This window comes from Ovis aries, chromosome X (assembly GCF_016772045.2).
Source record: "Ovis aries strain OAR_USU_Benz2616 breed Rambouillet chromosome X, ARS-UI_Ramb_v3.0, whole genome shotgun sequence".
In the NCBI taxonomy this organism is placed as follows: Eukaryota; Metazoa; Chordata; class Mammalia; order Artiodactyla; family Bovidae; genus Ovis; species Ovis aries.
The window spans coordinates 130,972,883-130,987,291 of record NC_056080.1 but is presented as its reverse complement, the minus strand read 5'-3'; the positions used below and the strand labels follow the sequence as shown (position 1 = coordinate 130,987,291).

Sequence of the window (14,409 nt, the reverse complement as noted above, 5' to 3'; positions counted from 1 at the left end):
AGAATCCAAGGGATGGGGGAGCCTGGTGGGCTGCCATCTCTGGGGTTGCACAGAGTAGGACACGACTGAAGCGACTTTGAAGCAGCAGCATGAAGAGAATTTTACTGGCACAATATATAAGGTTATTGATACTAACAAATGTCTGGTTTTAGAAGCAAGGAGGATTATATTATTAATTGTGATATTAAACACTTTTTATCAGAAAAATTCAACCCCAATTATTTCACATGCAACTTTTGTACCATAGCTTATAATGAAGCTATGAAGCCCTGAATTTCAAAATTGAGCAAATGACTCGGGGTATTGATCCCATGTCCCTGAACATTATGATCACTGCCTTTCCATCTCAATTTCCCAAAATACAGTTGAAGAGAATTATCAGAAACTACAAGTAAAGTCTGACGCAAAGGATTCAAAACATTAAAATGAACTCATCCAACCCTAACACTAATCCAGCTATATCAAATGATTACTATAAGCCAGATATACAATTGAGTGCTTTTTTCTAAACAGTCAAAGAGCATCAAGGCAATGTGCCCAGAAAGGAATCACCCTTCTCTGCCTGCAGACCCTGTGCAGCTCGTTACTTAGGCTTCGGCATCTGGGGCTTCTCAGTAGTCTCGCAGGAGCGTGGTACCACATCACGGAGAGCTTCTAGCTGTATAAAGTTCTCCCAGTACCAAGACATGACTTATGGACTCGAACTGATGAGTTATTTTCCTATTTGACAGCCAAAGGAGGCCATTTAACTGCCTTTTATAAACCACCACTGATGAATCATAATGACATAAGGAATTGCTGGACAGGAAAAGGCCATTCTCTTTAACATGCTTGTCCTCAGGACTCATTTTCCCCTCAGCTTTGTCTCAGCAGCCTTTGCTCTGGGCTCACACATCATTAAAATGTTTTGCTGGCTGCAAAAGCTCATTTTTACAGACAACAATATTTGTGGTGACCACCTTAATTGACAAATTATTCCACATGATTGCATCTCCCTGGATGAAACAGTTTTGCCCAAAATACCAACCTATGTAGCCCTTTGCTTAGGGCTACATAGCCCCAAGAGTTTGTCACAGCCCCAGGTTAACTTCCTAATTTTTAAAATTCATCCCCTGTAAATGAAGCACCCTATTAAAAATATCAATTTTTCTTAGACCATTTATCAGACTGCTTTTTTGTGTTAAATGGCTGTGAGGTCATCTTTGCAAGTGTGCTAGTAATAATGATGATGATAATGATACTAATCATAATAATTAATATCATTTATTGAGTACCTACTATTTCCCAGACACCATTTTAAGTGTTTCTCCTATATTTTCTTCACTTGGCATAGATATTATACCTCCCCATTTTGCAAGAAGAAAAAACTGAAATTCAGAAGGGTAAATGGAAATTATCAGAATCACACAGCTACTAAGGATTTGAATCATATTTTTCTGGTTCTGGGTCAGTATACAAGGGAGCAAATCAAGTTTTCAGTTTTCCACAGGTCTTCCTTAGAATCTCAGTTTTGTTAAAATCTACTCTTTGTTTTGCTAAAATTTCTATGTGTGTGTGTATGTGTTTTAACCATCTACATAGGAGGATACTGTAGTCAAATCAGATCATAGTACTATAAGCAATACACGGTTCTATAAGCATTTATTAGTGGAAGAGCTCAGGCTTTGAGGAAACAATAGGCATCTGAATCTTCAAACCTGCATTATCATTCAGTTGTTGTAAAACACTGAGAAAATTACTTAACATCTCCAAATTTCAACTTCAGCATTTGTAAAATGGGGCTAAGGTGACAATACCTCACAGGATTTCTTTCTTTCTTCTTCTTCTTCTTCTTCTTCTTCTTTTTTTTTTTTTTTTGATGCTTAAATGAGGTCATATTTGTGAAAATACTGAGCCCAGCTCCTAGCTCCGTAGTTGTATTTCGTGTCTAAATGTCAAGATAAAACTTCACAAAGGAACAAAGAATCTTAAAGAACATTAATTCAATTGATGAGACAAAACCTACACAAAGATGTCTAAGATAATAAATTATAAATTAGCATCAGACAGCGTGGTGAAAACTTTTACTAAATTGCCAGGGGAACTTAGGAGAAAGAAATGATTGTAAAATGAAGTTAATCTGTGAAGACTTCCTGGAAGAAGTCCAGAAGTGCAAATGTTTCCTGGCAAAGGGTATAAAGGCATGAAACAGGCAAACAAGCCGAAAAGTAAGGAGTTACGGCGTTTATGGAGGGGTCTTGCATGCAAGAGCCATGGAGGCAGCCCATCATGTTGCCTGAACAGCAAGCTTTTAGAACAAAGGTGGGTTAAAGCTCTAGCCCCACCACTTACTAGCTGTGTGATCATAGATGAATATCCTGAGGCTCCATTTTTTTTCCCTTATAAAGATAATATCACCAACTTTTTTAAGGTTGTTGTGAAATTTGACTGATTGTAAAGTACACTGCCTGACCCAGTAAGTAGGCATTCTCTGAGCATCTACTCCACTCTACTGAATCCAGTTCATGGCTAGTCTCCCACCATATCAAGTTTTGAGTCTTTATCCCTTTACAAGGGTAGCTTGATAGAATATTCTCAGACTTCTCAAACCACTGATTTCAGGTTAGCAGAGAGCAAGGTAGCTGAGAATCTTACAGGTGAACATAATGGAACTAGGGAAATCTGTGCTTCCAGATCTCAGATACCTATACTTGTAAGAGTCATAAGGCAATTCCTTCCAAAGAAACCCCCTCTCGTGCTCCTAACTCAAATCAGAAGAGTCAGCCAAGGAGTCATTGATCACCTCAGGTACTGGAAGAAAGCCACTGGAGCAGAACTGGCCTAGAGTGGGCATGTTTGCCACATCCTGCAGCCACATGCTCTAACTTGCTCACCTCTAGCCCTCCAAGCTTGTCTCCTGTACAGCTACTTGTGAAATAATCCCACAGGAATGAATGTTGCCACAGTCCTTGACTGTGCAGAGAAACAGAAGTGCCTTTCTGCTGATGGGACAGTTTAACAGTGTTCGTTCATCTCCCTGTAGGGCATAGACACATGGCACAAACATTTTCCTAGGACAGAGACTAGAAATCTCTTTGAACCTGGCTGTCACCAATAGGGTTAAGAGATAGCACTGTGTCACGCATGTGCTAAGTTGCTCAGTCATGTCCAACTCTTTGTGACCCCATGGACTGTATAGCCAGCCAGCCTCCTCTGTCCATGGGATTTCCCAGGCAAGAATACTGGAGTGGGTTGCCACTTCCTCCTCCAGGGGATCTTCCTGACCCAGGGATTGAACCTGCATCTCCTGCATCCTTCTGCACTGGCAGGCAGATTCTTTATCACTGAGCCACCTGGAAAGCCCCAGCTCTGTGTCACAGGTTGAGGCAAACAGAGGGAAATAAGGGAGAGAAAGGAGAGACAAAATAAAAGAGGCCGAAGAGAAAGGGGAAAAAACTCTTTAGACCAATTCAAGGCCCTCCTTTCCACTAATTCTAAGTAGGCTTTTTCTTTCCTCCTTGTCCATCAAGGTCATGAGTAGAGCTGACCTTGTTTCTAGAAGGAGCAAACAGCCACCTGCTGGGTATGAATTGTGGCACTCTGGGAAAGGCCCCCCCCCCCCCCCCCCGCCCCACAGGCAATGAAAAGCTGCCAGAAATTCCCACTATTAGTCATGCCTGCGAGTTACAGGATTGAAGTATCTATTAACATGCAAATATGTTTGCTTAGAAGGGAAACATTTTGGCCATAAGCAGTCTTGAATTTATTTCATTGAGATATTAGATCCACCCCACCAGAAAGTGAGGGTCTGGGGAGATGGAATACAGAGAAGATAGGACATGAGGACATATAGAAGAGCCGGAGATTGGAAAAGATGTCATTTGGGGTGGGTGGGGTAGGGTAGGAAAGGCCAGGGTGACCCAGGAAAAGAGGGAGGCCTTGGAGGAAAGGCAAAGGAGCTGCTGCAAGCCGGTTTGGGTCATAAGACTTGTGCACCTGTGACTGCAAAAGAACAGTCAATTATGAAATGCACAGTCAGTCATGTGAAAGTTCCCTTAATGTAGCCAAGAACTATTGACTGCTGAGGCCTTTCCTCATTAAGTCACACAAAAGGTATAAATGAGATATATTCTCATGTGATAATCAGGATACCGACATTCAGAGCATGCTAACTGGCTACTCAGATGGAACAGGAAGGAGAGAGAACACACACCAGTGATTTGTTCCCCTCTGTGCTTCACACGCCACCGCTTCAGGGCAGCTCTAAGGTGGGTGCTTCATCCCCAGGGTCCTTCATTTATCTGAAACATTTGAGACCAACTTGCTTCATCATCTAAATTGCTCTTCTCTGGAAGGTGATCCATTTGTCAATACCCCTCTTGTAGTATTATATCTTATAAATTGTGCCCTTCACTCTCCACTTGGATTGACCAGTCTATTGGATCCTGTGATTAGGATGGCTTCTGAGTGCTATTCCCAGTTAGTCTATTAACTGCTCCCCAAGCCACTTACAGATTTTTTTCCCCACTTGTTGCTGGAGATGGAAATAGGGAGCAGAATCTGCACCATCCACACAGTCAGTCACTTGTTTAAAAGTGCTACTGAGTGAATCCCTTAAGGCATAGGTCACGAATAGGCAGTCTCCAAAGAGAATTTAGCCCACAGGCATATTTTATTTGAGCTTCTCTAGTGACTCAGGGGAGAAGGCAATGGCACCCCACTCCAGTACTCTTGCCTGGGAAATCCCATGCACAGAGGAGCCCGGTAGGCTGCAGTCCATGGGGTCGCTAAGAGTCGGGCACGACTGAACAACTTCACTTTCACTTTTCACTTTCATGCATTGGAGAAGGAAATGGCTACCCACTCCAGTATTCTTGGCCTGCAGAATCCCAGGGATGGGGAGCCTGATGGGCTGCTGTCTATGGGGTCGCACAAAGTCAGACACGACTGAAGCGACTTAGCAGCAGCGGCAGCAGCAGCAACAGTGACTCAGATGGTAAAGAATCTACTTGCAACGCAGGAGACATGGGTTCAATCCCTATCTGGGGGATCAGGAGAAAGGAATGGTTACCCATTCCAGTACTCTTGCCTAGAGAATTCCATGGACAGATGAGCCTGGCAGGCTACAGTCTATGGGGTCACAAAGAGTCAGACATGACTGAGTGACTACTACTAACACTACTACTACAATGTTTTATTTGGTCCACACAGTCCTCAAGCAAGGGATTTTCACACAAAAATCCAGACTTCTAGCATCTCTTCAAAAATTAGAGAGCCTAGCAGCACTGGATCCTTAATTTATGTCATATAACAGCAATCAGATAGGGCTGAGTTGGTACTGCTGAGACTCTCCCCAACTTGCCCCTCCCTGTGGCCTCACACAGTCACTCAGGTATATAACCTGCCTGGCTGCTAGGAGCATTTAACTATTGATTAGGGAATTTCCCCCTCGCTGGCTTAGATTCAGCCATCAACATTAAATGCTTTTCCTTTTATAGAAGGAATTGAATCAGAGCTATTTCTTCTTAAAGCCAAAACAGTGGATTGGCAAATAAGCATTAAAAATAACAGGTTATTTCAGGGATCCATGGGCTACCTTGGTGGTGCAATGCAGGAATCCATCTGCAATGCAAAGACAGGAGTTCAATCCCTGGATCAGGAAGATCCCCTGGAGAAGGACATGGCAACCCACTCCAATATTCTTTCCTGGAGAATCCTATGGATAGAGGAGGCTGACAGGCTACAGTCCATGAGGTCACAAAGAGTCAGACAGGACTCAGTGATGGAGCATGAGCCTGCACAGGATACAGAATACCATAGATCTGAGCTCTGAAGCACCATCTTTGGAGTTCTCCTTGGGGTACATCTCTTTTTCTTCTGGCTCAGAACCCGGGGTTAAGGGACTATGGATAGTACAGTAAGATAGGAAAGTATCGTGTTAGGAATCAGAAGATAGGGGTTCTAGTCCTCACTATGCCATTCACCAGCTCCCGGCCCAGGGTAAATGGCTTAAACACTCTGAGCTAAAAAAATTAACTCTGCTGAAAAATATGAATAATGATAACAACAACATTCTTTGCTGCCAACTCCATAAAGTCCTGTGAGAAACAGAATGAGATCTCAGAAGTGAAACTGTTTCAAAATCATAAAGTTCTCTACAAATACAAAGTTGTCTTATTTGTACCCAACTGAAGCACTCATCAATGAAATAAACATCCAACCCATCCACGCTACATATAATGTCTGAGTACTTACTATGTGCTCAACACTTGGGGACATGGAAAAGAATTAGTCAACAAATCCGTCCTTAAGGAGCTTAGAGACTAGTTGAGCAAATAAGATAAACAACAGAAAGCAAGATTATAATTGTAACATAAAGTTAATGCCTGTTAAGTATCTTATATTGATAGAATCATCAGTAGGATGCCAATAGACTAGGTACTTACTTAACTACTCAGCTTTTTTTTTTTTTTTTTTTTACATTTTGTTCTATGAAACAGCATTCTCAGATACTCTCAACCAGGGGAAAAAGGGTTATGTGGTCTTAAAAGTTTAGAAAATTATTTAGAAAAAGTTTTAAATAATTATTTAATTTAACTTAATAATAATTTAAATAATTATTTGTTGTTAAATTATTTAAGTTATTTAAGTTACTAAATAATTATTTAGGAAAAGTTTTAGAAAATTATAATACATATTAGAATATTATATGCAGTAAGATGCCTCGAAATGCCTTGCAAAAAGAAAAGCTATATAAGTTTGACCCAGCAGATTAACACATTGCCACAGAACCTCTCTCTATTCCCCTCTCTTCCTTTCCTTTCTCTCTGAAAAATAACTACTAAAATCTTTTAGAATTGGAGCTCCATAGAATACAGTTGGAGAAACACTATTTGTCCTAATAAACACATTTAAAGTTTTCACAGATTTCAAAGGGAACATAATTCTGTTTCTACCCATCTCCTTCAAGAACCATATTAGAGACTTGGATCTTACACTCCTGGTTGCACAGAGTAGGCCCTGATTTATGTGATGATTATTCTCTACATACTGAATCAATGTTGTTTAACTATACTATTCTCCGTTGATTAAATGGAGAATAACTAACATGAAATCATTGCCATAACTGCAATGAATCTTAGTGGATTACGTTTTTTCTCAACATGGATTTTCTATTAACAGGGTCATATGGCACCAAAACATACAGCTTGGAAAATTCCATCTTCGGTATATTCTTATTTCTCCTGGCGCCACACTGTTCCTTGTTTTTCTCCTGGCATCATCCTAAATTCTGAGTTAATTACACCATTACTACTGATCTCATCTAAGGTGCTCATTGACAGCTAAGGATTAGGCTCCAAAATGTCAAGTGTATTCTTTCTGGGGTAATCTAAATTCAACCTGAAGGAGGAAACAGACAGAAGAAGCTTTATCTTGAAAGCAGGACTCCATCTTGGACTGGACTGTGGACTTTGAGCTATATGCTCAGTATCTATGGAAACAACCTACCAACTGGAAAACCAGGCTGCCAGAAAGAAGGAAGAGTCCCAGGGCTAGTACCTGGACTCTCTGTCACCTAAAATAATACCCTAATTATCTGTGTAACTGAATAGAATCATAAATTCTATCTATACTTTTTGGGGTACAACCACAGGCCTATTGATAATTGTCCACTGTTAACTACCTAGGCTTAAGGCATACGAATCACAAGTTAACTTTGATTGTATCTGTCTTTTCCCTTTGTTCTGACTAGTTTCAGGGAATCTGGGGAGGTGGGTTTGGGCACGTACACTTAGGATATATAAGGTTTTCACAAAAGCTGGTCGGGGTCCTTGGCTAAAAGGAGACTCTGCCTTGGGCCCACTGGTGTAATAAACTGCACTCCACTATCTGCATTGTCCTTCTGAGTGAGTTTGTTTCCCAGAACACGTGGCTACAACAAACCAGGGACTTATTGAAGACCAAACAGTTAATGTCCAAAAAGGACATCATAGTAGAATGGTGCACAGTGTGATCAATATTTTGATATCTGTTTCAATGTACATAATACATATTGATGGATGAAATTGTATGGTTAGTGTTTGGCGATGTTTGAAAAGTTATATTTGAGAGTTAGAAAGACCTAGACTCATATCTGTACTTGGCCCATTACAAAGTATGTGACCTTGAGACATAAGTTCACCTCTCTGTGTTTTAGTCTCATCTTCTATAAAATGGGGGAAATAATAATATCCACTCTCATATGGTTGTTGTGATGAATAAATGAGAAAATGAATGAAATATACTAAGCACAATGTCTGCTGCCTGGCGAGCTGTCAATAGACATTAGCTCTCTGGGGCCCCCTAATCTGATTAGTTAGTTGTTGGCTCAGAAATCATTTCTCCTGTTGTATTATTATCACTCAGTCAGAATCTCCACTTTTTAAATTCCCCCAACTCTCCACCGAATCTCTAAATTCCACTGTTTTTCCTAAAACCATTCTCACCCCAGTGTCTCAGGATTAACAATAGAAGCATAAATGAGCCAGAGTTCAGGAAAAGTCTGTTTTCAAATCTGATGCAAAACTACTTCCTCTGTGTGTAAATAGATGTCATTCTCCACACCAAAGGAAGATTATTCTAACAGGCTGTGCAGTCTAACTGACATCTGCAACAATGTACTACAGTTGGTTTTAACTTTGCAAAGTGAAATTAAAGACATTTACTGAAGCCATGGATTTGAAAATCTTCACCAAAGACTTCCAGTTTGTATTTTAATCAAGATTTGTATGTCCAGATTGATTTGCTGCCATTGCTTATAGTAATCTAGCAGCAAATCTTTGTAACCTATTCATAGAATAAACCTCTCTTTCCAACCATGACAATCAGACACCAATGGGTTAAGAAATCTCTTATCCCTAATAACTAAAGAGTCTTAAATCAGGAACTCTAGAGCTGTTCAAAAGAATCAGGAGTAGAGGCATTATTTGCATATTTCCCCAGAGAACAGGTTAATGTTTATCCTAAATGGTCAATATGCATTTCTAAAACGCTGCATAAAATAATGTATTTGTGAATGATTTGTCAGGTGAAAGGTGAATTATGTTCTAAATACAGTTAATTAGTGTTGGCTTTCTGCTTGGGTTCATTTTGGGAGCTCCTGTAATTTATGACTGTCTTTGACCTTTTCAAGGCAGACATTCTACTTTATTGTAATAGGAAACCTTAGCCTACAGGGCTTCCCTTGTGGCTCAGTGGGTAAAGAGTCCACCTGCAATGTGGGAGACCTGGGTTCAATCCCTGGGTTGGGAAGATCCCCTGGAGAAGGGAAAGGCTACCCATTCCAGTATTCTGGCCTAGAGAATACTATACAGTCCATGGGGTCGCAAAGAGTTGGACATGACTGAACAACTTTCGTTTTCACTTAGTCCATTATCCTTAGTCCACCTGGTTTTCCGCCCACCCTGGCCAGGCACCATAGTAACCATTTGCATGAGTTTCTTTATGACAGGAGATCCTGATAAGGATAAGGATAAGGATAAGGAATACGGAACTAACAAGCCACCACCAACCGGAAGAGTTTGGGAAAGGTCAAAAGGAGACACCATGTGTCTGTCCACTTCCCAGAATCCCTCTCGCTAGCATCCATCTTGGCTGAGCGATGTGTGCACCATCAGGAAAGACTCTGAATTAGAATGATTGGCCAAAGGCCACCCTGAAACTAATCCCATCACCATAAAACCCGAGACTGAGCCACGAGGCAGAGCAGTTCTCCTGGGTTCCCTTACCCTGCTGCTCTCCACCCAGGTGCCCTTTCCCAATAAAATCTCTTGCTTTGTCAGCACATGTGTCTCCTCAGACAATTCACTTCCGACTATTAGACAAGAGCACAGTTTCGGTCCCTGGAAGGGGTCCCCCTTCCTGCAACACTGCTGCTGCTTCTAAGTTGCTCCAGTCCTGCCTGACCCTGTGCAACCCCATAGACGGCAGCCCACCAGGCCCCTCTCTCCCTGGGATTCTCCAGGCAAGAGTACTGGAGTGGTTGCCATTTTCTTCTCCCCAGGTGGCGCTAGTGGTAAAGAATCCGCCTGCCAGTGTAGGAGATGCAAGAGATGTGGTTCAATCCCTGGTTGGGAAGATCCCCTGGAGGAGGGCATGGGAACTCACTCCTATTCTTGCCAGGAGAATGCCATGGACAGAGGAGTCTGGCAGGCTACAATCCATAGGGTTGTAAAGAGTCAAACAAAACTGAGGATTGAACTGAGGACACATACAGTCCATTATCTTGCTCACCCTCCCCCACTCCTCTTCTCCTCCTTCTTCTGTAATCACTTGTTTTACATTCTCATATAATCAACCTTCCCTTCTCTCCTTATCACTTCGACTAGCCTTCCACACAAAATTCAATGTGAGAATAAAGGGGAAAAACAAATCTTAGCAAAAACCACCTGAAATATGCTGTGGGAAACTGTTAGTTGTTGGCATCTTTGGCAAATGACCTAAATACGGTATTATATACATGTCTATATGTTGTTAAACTACCCCCTATTTATCTACAGCCTCCAAAAGAATAAAAAGAAATGTCTATAATAACACCGTACAAGTCTGCTATGATCTAAATATTAAAAGCATTACAGAAAAGTTGCATTTTAACAAAATCCTACTAAAATGCAGTAGGACAGCTGATTATTGAAATAAATCTTATGACAAATTCTTTTATATTGAAGAAAATCATTTCATAAAGCCAATGATTACCTTCTAACTAATCAGTTTTGAATAACTGGATCATTTTTTTATAACTGATCTATTTAAAGCAAGTAACACCAATAGACTTTAAGAGAACACTTGTTTCACTGAAGAAGTATTTCTCAGATTTATAAATTTAAAAAACAGCCAGAAATTCATCCTTTAAAACTTGCACAGTTGCAATATAAAATCTTAAAAATCTCTATCTACCTGATTTTGTAATTAAGCAATCTTATGAATTTTCTATTAAAATTCCTAGCCCATGCCTGCATATTGCTAAACTCAAAACAAGTATGAGCAAGTTACTCTTTAAATAATTCCAGCACTATATTTTGAAATGCTAAGTCACTTCAGTCGAGTTCAACTCTGTGCGACCCCATAGACCACAGCCCACCAGACTCCCCTGTCCCTGGGATTCTCCAGGCAAGGACACTGGAGTGGGTTGCCATTTCCTTCTCCAATGCATGAAAGTGAAAAGTGAAAGTGAAGTCGCTCAGTTGTGTCCGACTCTTAGCGACCCCATGAACTGCAGCCCACCAGGCACCTCCGTCCATGGGATTTTCCAGGCGAGAGTGCTGGAGTGGGGTGCCATTGCCTTCTCCATATTTTGAAATATGAGAGGACAACCTGTTAATTCCTCTTTAATCAAGGAAAGGAAGACTAATACAATTAGACAATATTGCAGCAACAGCAGCAAATAAAAATAAATCTTCACAGAGCAACCTCTTGAACTTCCATACCAAGAAGCCTTTTTTTTTCTCTATGTCAAGTATAACATTTGAACTGTGTAAATAAATACATCAACTTGATATTTTATTATATGAACAATGGCCCAAGGATAAGTTTGAATTATTTTTTTCTAGTATGTAATACATACAAGGTACATTTTTATTTAAATAGAAAATAAACAAATTACTCTTTCAGTGGCTGAGGTTTTATCCTCACCCTCCCTTGACAGATTTTCCTTAGTGACCAAAACTCTATTTTCATAATGAAGGAGGAAATAGAATAGGCTCCATCTTGAAAGCAGGACTCCATCTTGGGCTGGACTGTGGACTTTGAGCTATATGCTCAGTATCTGTGGAAATGACATACCAACCTGAAAAGCAGACCATCCCCACCCCCCAGATGGAAGAGCCCCAGGGCTCGTACCTAGACTCTCGCCTAAAAGAATACCCTAAGTGTCTGTGTAACCAAATAGAATCATACATTCTATTATGCTTATTGGGGTATGACCACAGGCCTATTGATAATTGTCCACTGTTAACTACCTAGGCTTAAGGCATATGAATCACAAGTTAACTTTGATTGTGTCTTTCTTTTCCTTTGTTCAGACTAGTTTCAGAGAATTTAGGGAGGTGGCTTTGAGCAGGTACACTTAGGGTGTATAAGGTTTTCACAAAAACTGGTCGGGGTCCTTGGCTAAGATGAGACTCTGCCTTGGGCCCACTGGTGTAATAAACTGCACTCCACTATCTGCATTGTCCTTCTGAGTGAGTTTGTTTCCCGGAATGCGTGGCTACAACAATATCAGCTCTTAGGAGCTTAGGTGAAACAATTTGGGGCCTATAAAAATTAGTTTTGGGGTATGTGTGTGTGTGTGTGTGTGTGCATGTGTGTGTGCGTGTGTGTGTGTATGTGTGTATATGAACTAACATGCTTACAAGAGAATGAAACCTGTGACTGACTTATTTAGCATCATTCCCTCAGTTAACATTTCTCAAAGCATGATCCTTGAAAGGCATACAAAAGAGTGCCCAAGACAGAAACTCAAATTCCCAATCTCACTGATGTACTATATTAGAATTTGGAGGAGATAAATGGGAATCTGTATTTAAGGCATCTCAATTTTACCACCCCTGGGTTTTCCCATGTGGTTCTGATGCACATTAAAGTCTGAAAAACTCTGAGAGGTAGAGTTCAGGTGAACTTTTAAATCCCTAGTTCAACTCTTTTAAAATTTTAGGGTAAGTGAATTAACACCTTATAAGACATCCGAAATAAGTAGCTCCAGTTCAACTTTTCCAGAATCTACAAAGAAAGAAACAAACATATTGTCACCATAATCCAATAGATGAAAGCATAAAAGAGGTTCGGTGTTTACTTTATTCTGGTCTGACTTAAAATATAAGCCAAACACTAGAACGTGACAAAGTTTACCAAATGACTCCCAAATGGAAGTGTTCTGAAAGCATTTGATAAGAATTTTGTGATTCTGGTTAAAGTGATGATGCTGCAAGGATCTGTGCATGGTCAGGTCCCTTATTAATGATGTAAAACTGCCTATGATAGATTCTTTTGCATGAATGAGGCAGAAGTCTAGCTCATACTGAGGAAATCAGAAATTAAACAAAAGCAAATCTTAGCTATTTGAGATTGGCCCGATATGGTAGTTATTTTGAAAGCTCATGGGGGAAGCAAAATATAATTCTAATCAAAATAATAACTCAAATTTTCACAGGAGGTACTTTATAAACTCAGACTAAGAATGATCATTATATATGCATACTTTATAAAGTATGTATATATAAAAATTTAATAAAATATATTTTTACACTTTTGTTAATACTCAGAATTTAGAAAAAGGTGAAAAAGAAACTAGCTGACTCTCAAGGATCAAAAACTTAATTAAATATATGAGTCATAGAAATGAACTTACTAAGCAAGTATCATTTTTAGTAGACTGATTTTTAACACTATCCCCAAAAAGTCAGCTAGCTAGACATAAACAAAAAATACTGTAGAAGAAAATCTGTATTCCTAACATTAATGAGAATATGCTATAACTAACCAACTAGTTGATGTCAACATCAGATAGTTAAATGGGTAATGCTCAAGTATATTAATCATAAGTTAATTACTACAATCAATATTAACACTTTTCTGGATAATGTCAAATTTTACCACGGCTCAGATTTTGTCCAAAATACAAAAATGTGTATGTAAATTCTTACATACCAGGCCTCCCTGTCCATCAACAGCTCCTGGAGTTTACTCAAACTCATGTCCATTGAATTGGTGATACCATCCAATCATCTCATCCTCTGTCACCCCCTTCTTCTCCGCCTTCAATCGTTCCCAGCATCAGGGTCTTTTCCAATGAGTCAGTTCTTCACATCAAGTATTAGACGGCCAAAGTATTGGAGTTTCAGCTTCAACATCAGCCCTTCCAATGAATGCTCAGGACTGATTTCCTTTAGGATGGACTGGATGAATCTCCTTGCAGTCCAAGCGACTCTCAAGAAGAAAATAAGCCCAGACTTGCTCAGGAACTATAGTAGGTGGATTTTTTGTCACAGTTTCTTAACGGTCCATCACACCCACTGTCAGGGCTAACTTATGGATTAGGTTTTGTTCCATTTTGCTGAAAATCAATTTCTAATATTCTCCACCAGGTAAGAATTTTCTGAGTCTTTCTTCCATTATGAGAAGATTACTAATTTACACTTCAATTGTACTTCAGATATTAAATACATGTGCTGTGCTTAGTCACTTAGTCATGTCTGACTCTTTGTGACCCCATGGACTGTAGCCCACCAGGCTCCTCTGTCCATGGGGATTCTCCAGGTAAGGATACTGGAGTGGGTTGCCATGTCCTCCTCCAGGGGATCTTCCCAACCCAGGGATCAAACCCACATCTTCTGCACTGCAAGTGGATTCTTTACCATTTGAGCCACCAGGGAAGCCCATTGTGTATGTATGTAT

General features: G+C 40.2%; 1 protein-coding gene across 1 annotated transcript in view; it reads right to left on the bottom strand.

Moving 5' to 3' along the window:
* IL1RAPL2 (interleukin 1 receptor accessory protein like 2) overlaps window positions 1-14,409 on the bottom strand; it is a 1,188,406-nt gene that overhangs the window by 503,898 nt on the left and 670,099 nt on the right. The gene's annotated exons all lie outside the window — the stretch shown is intronic.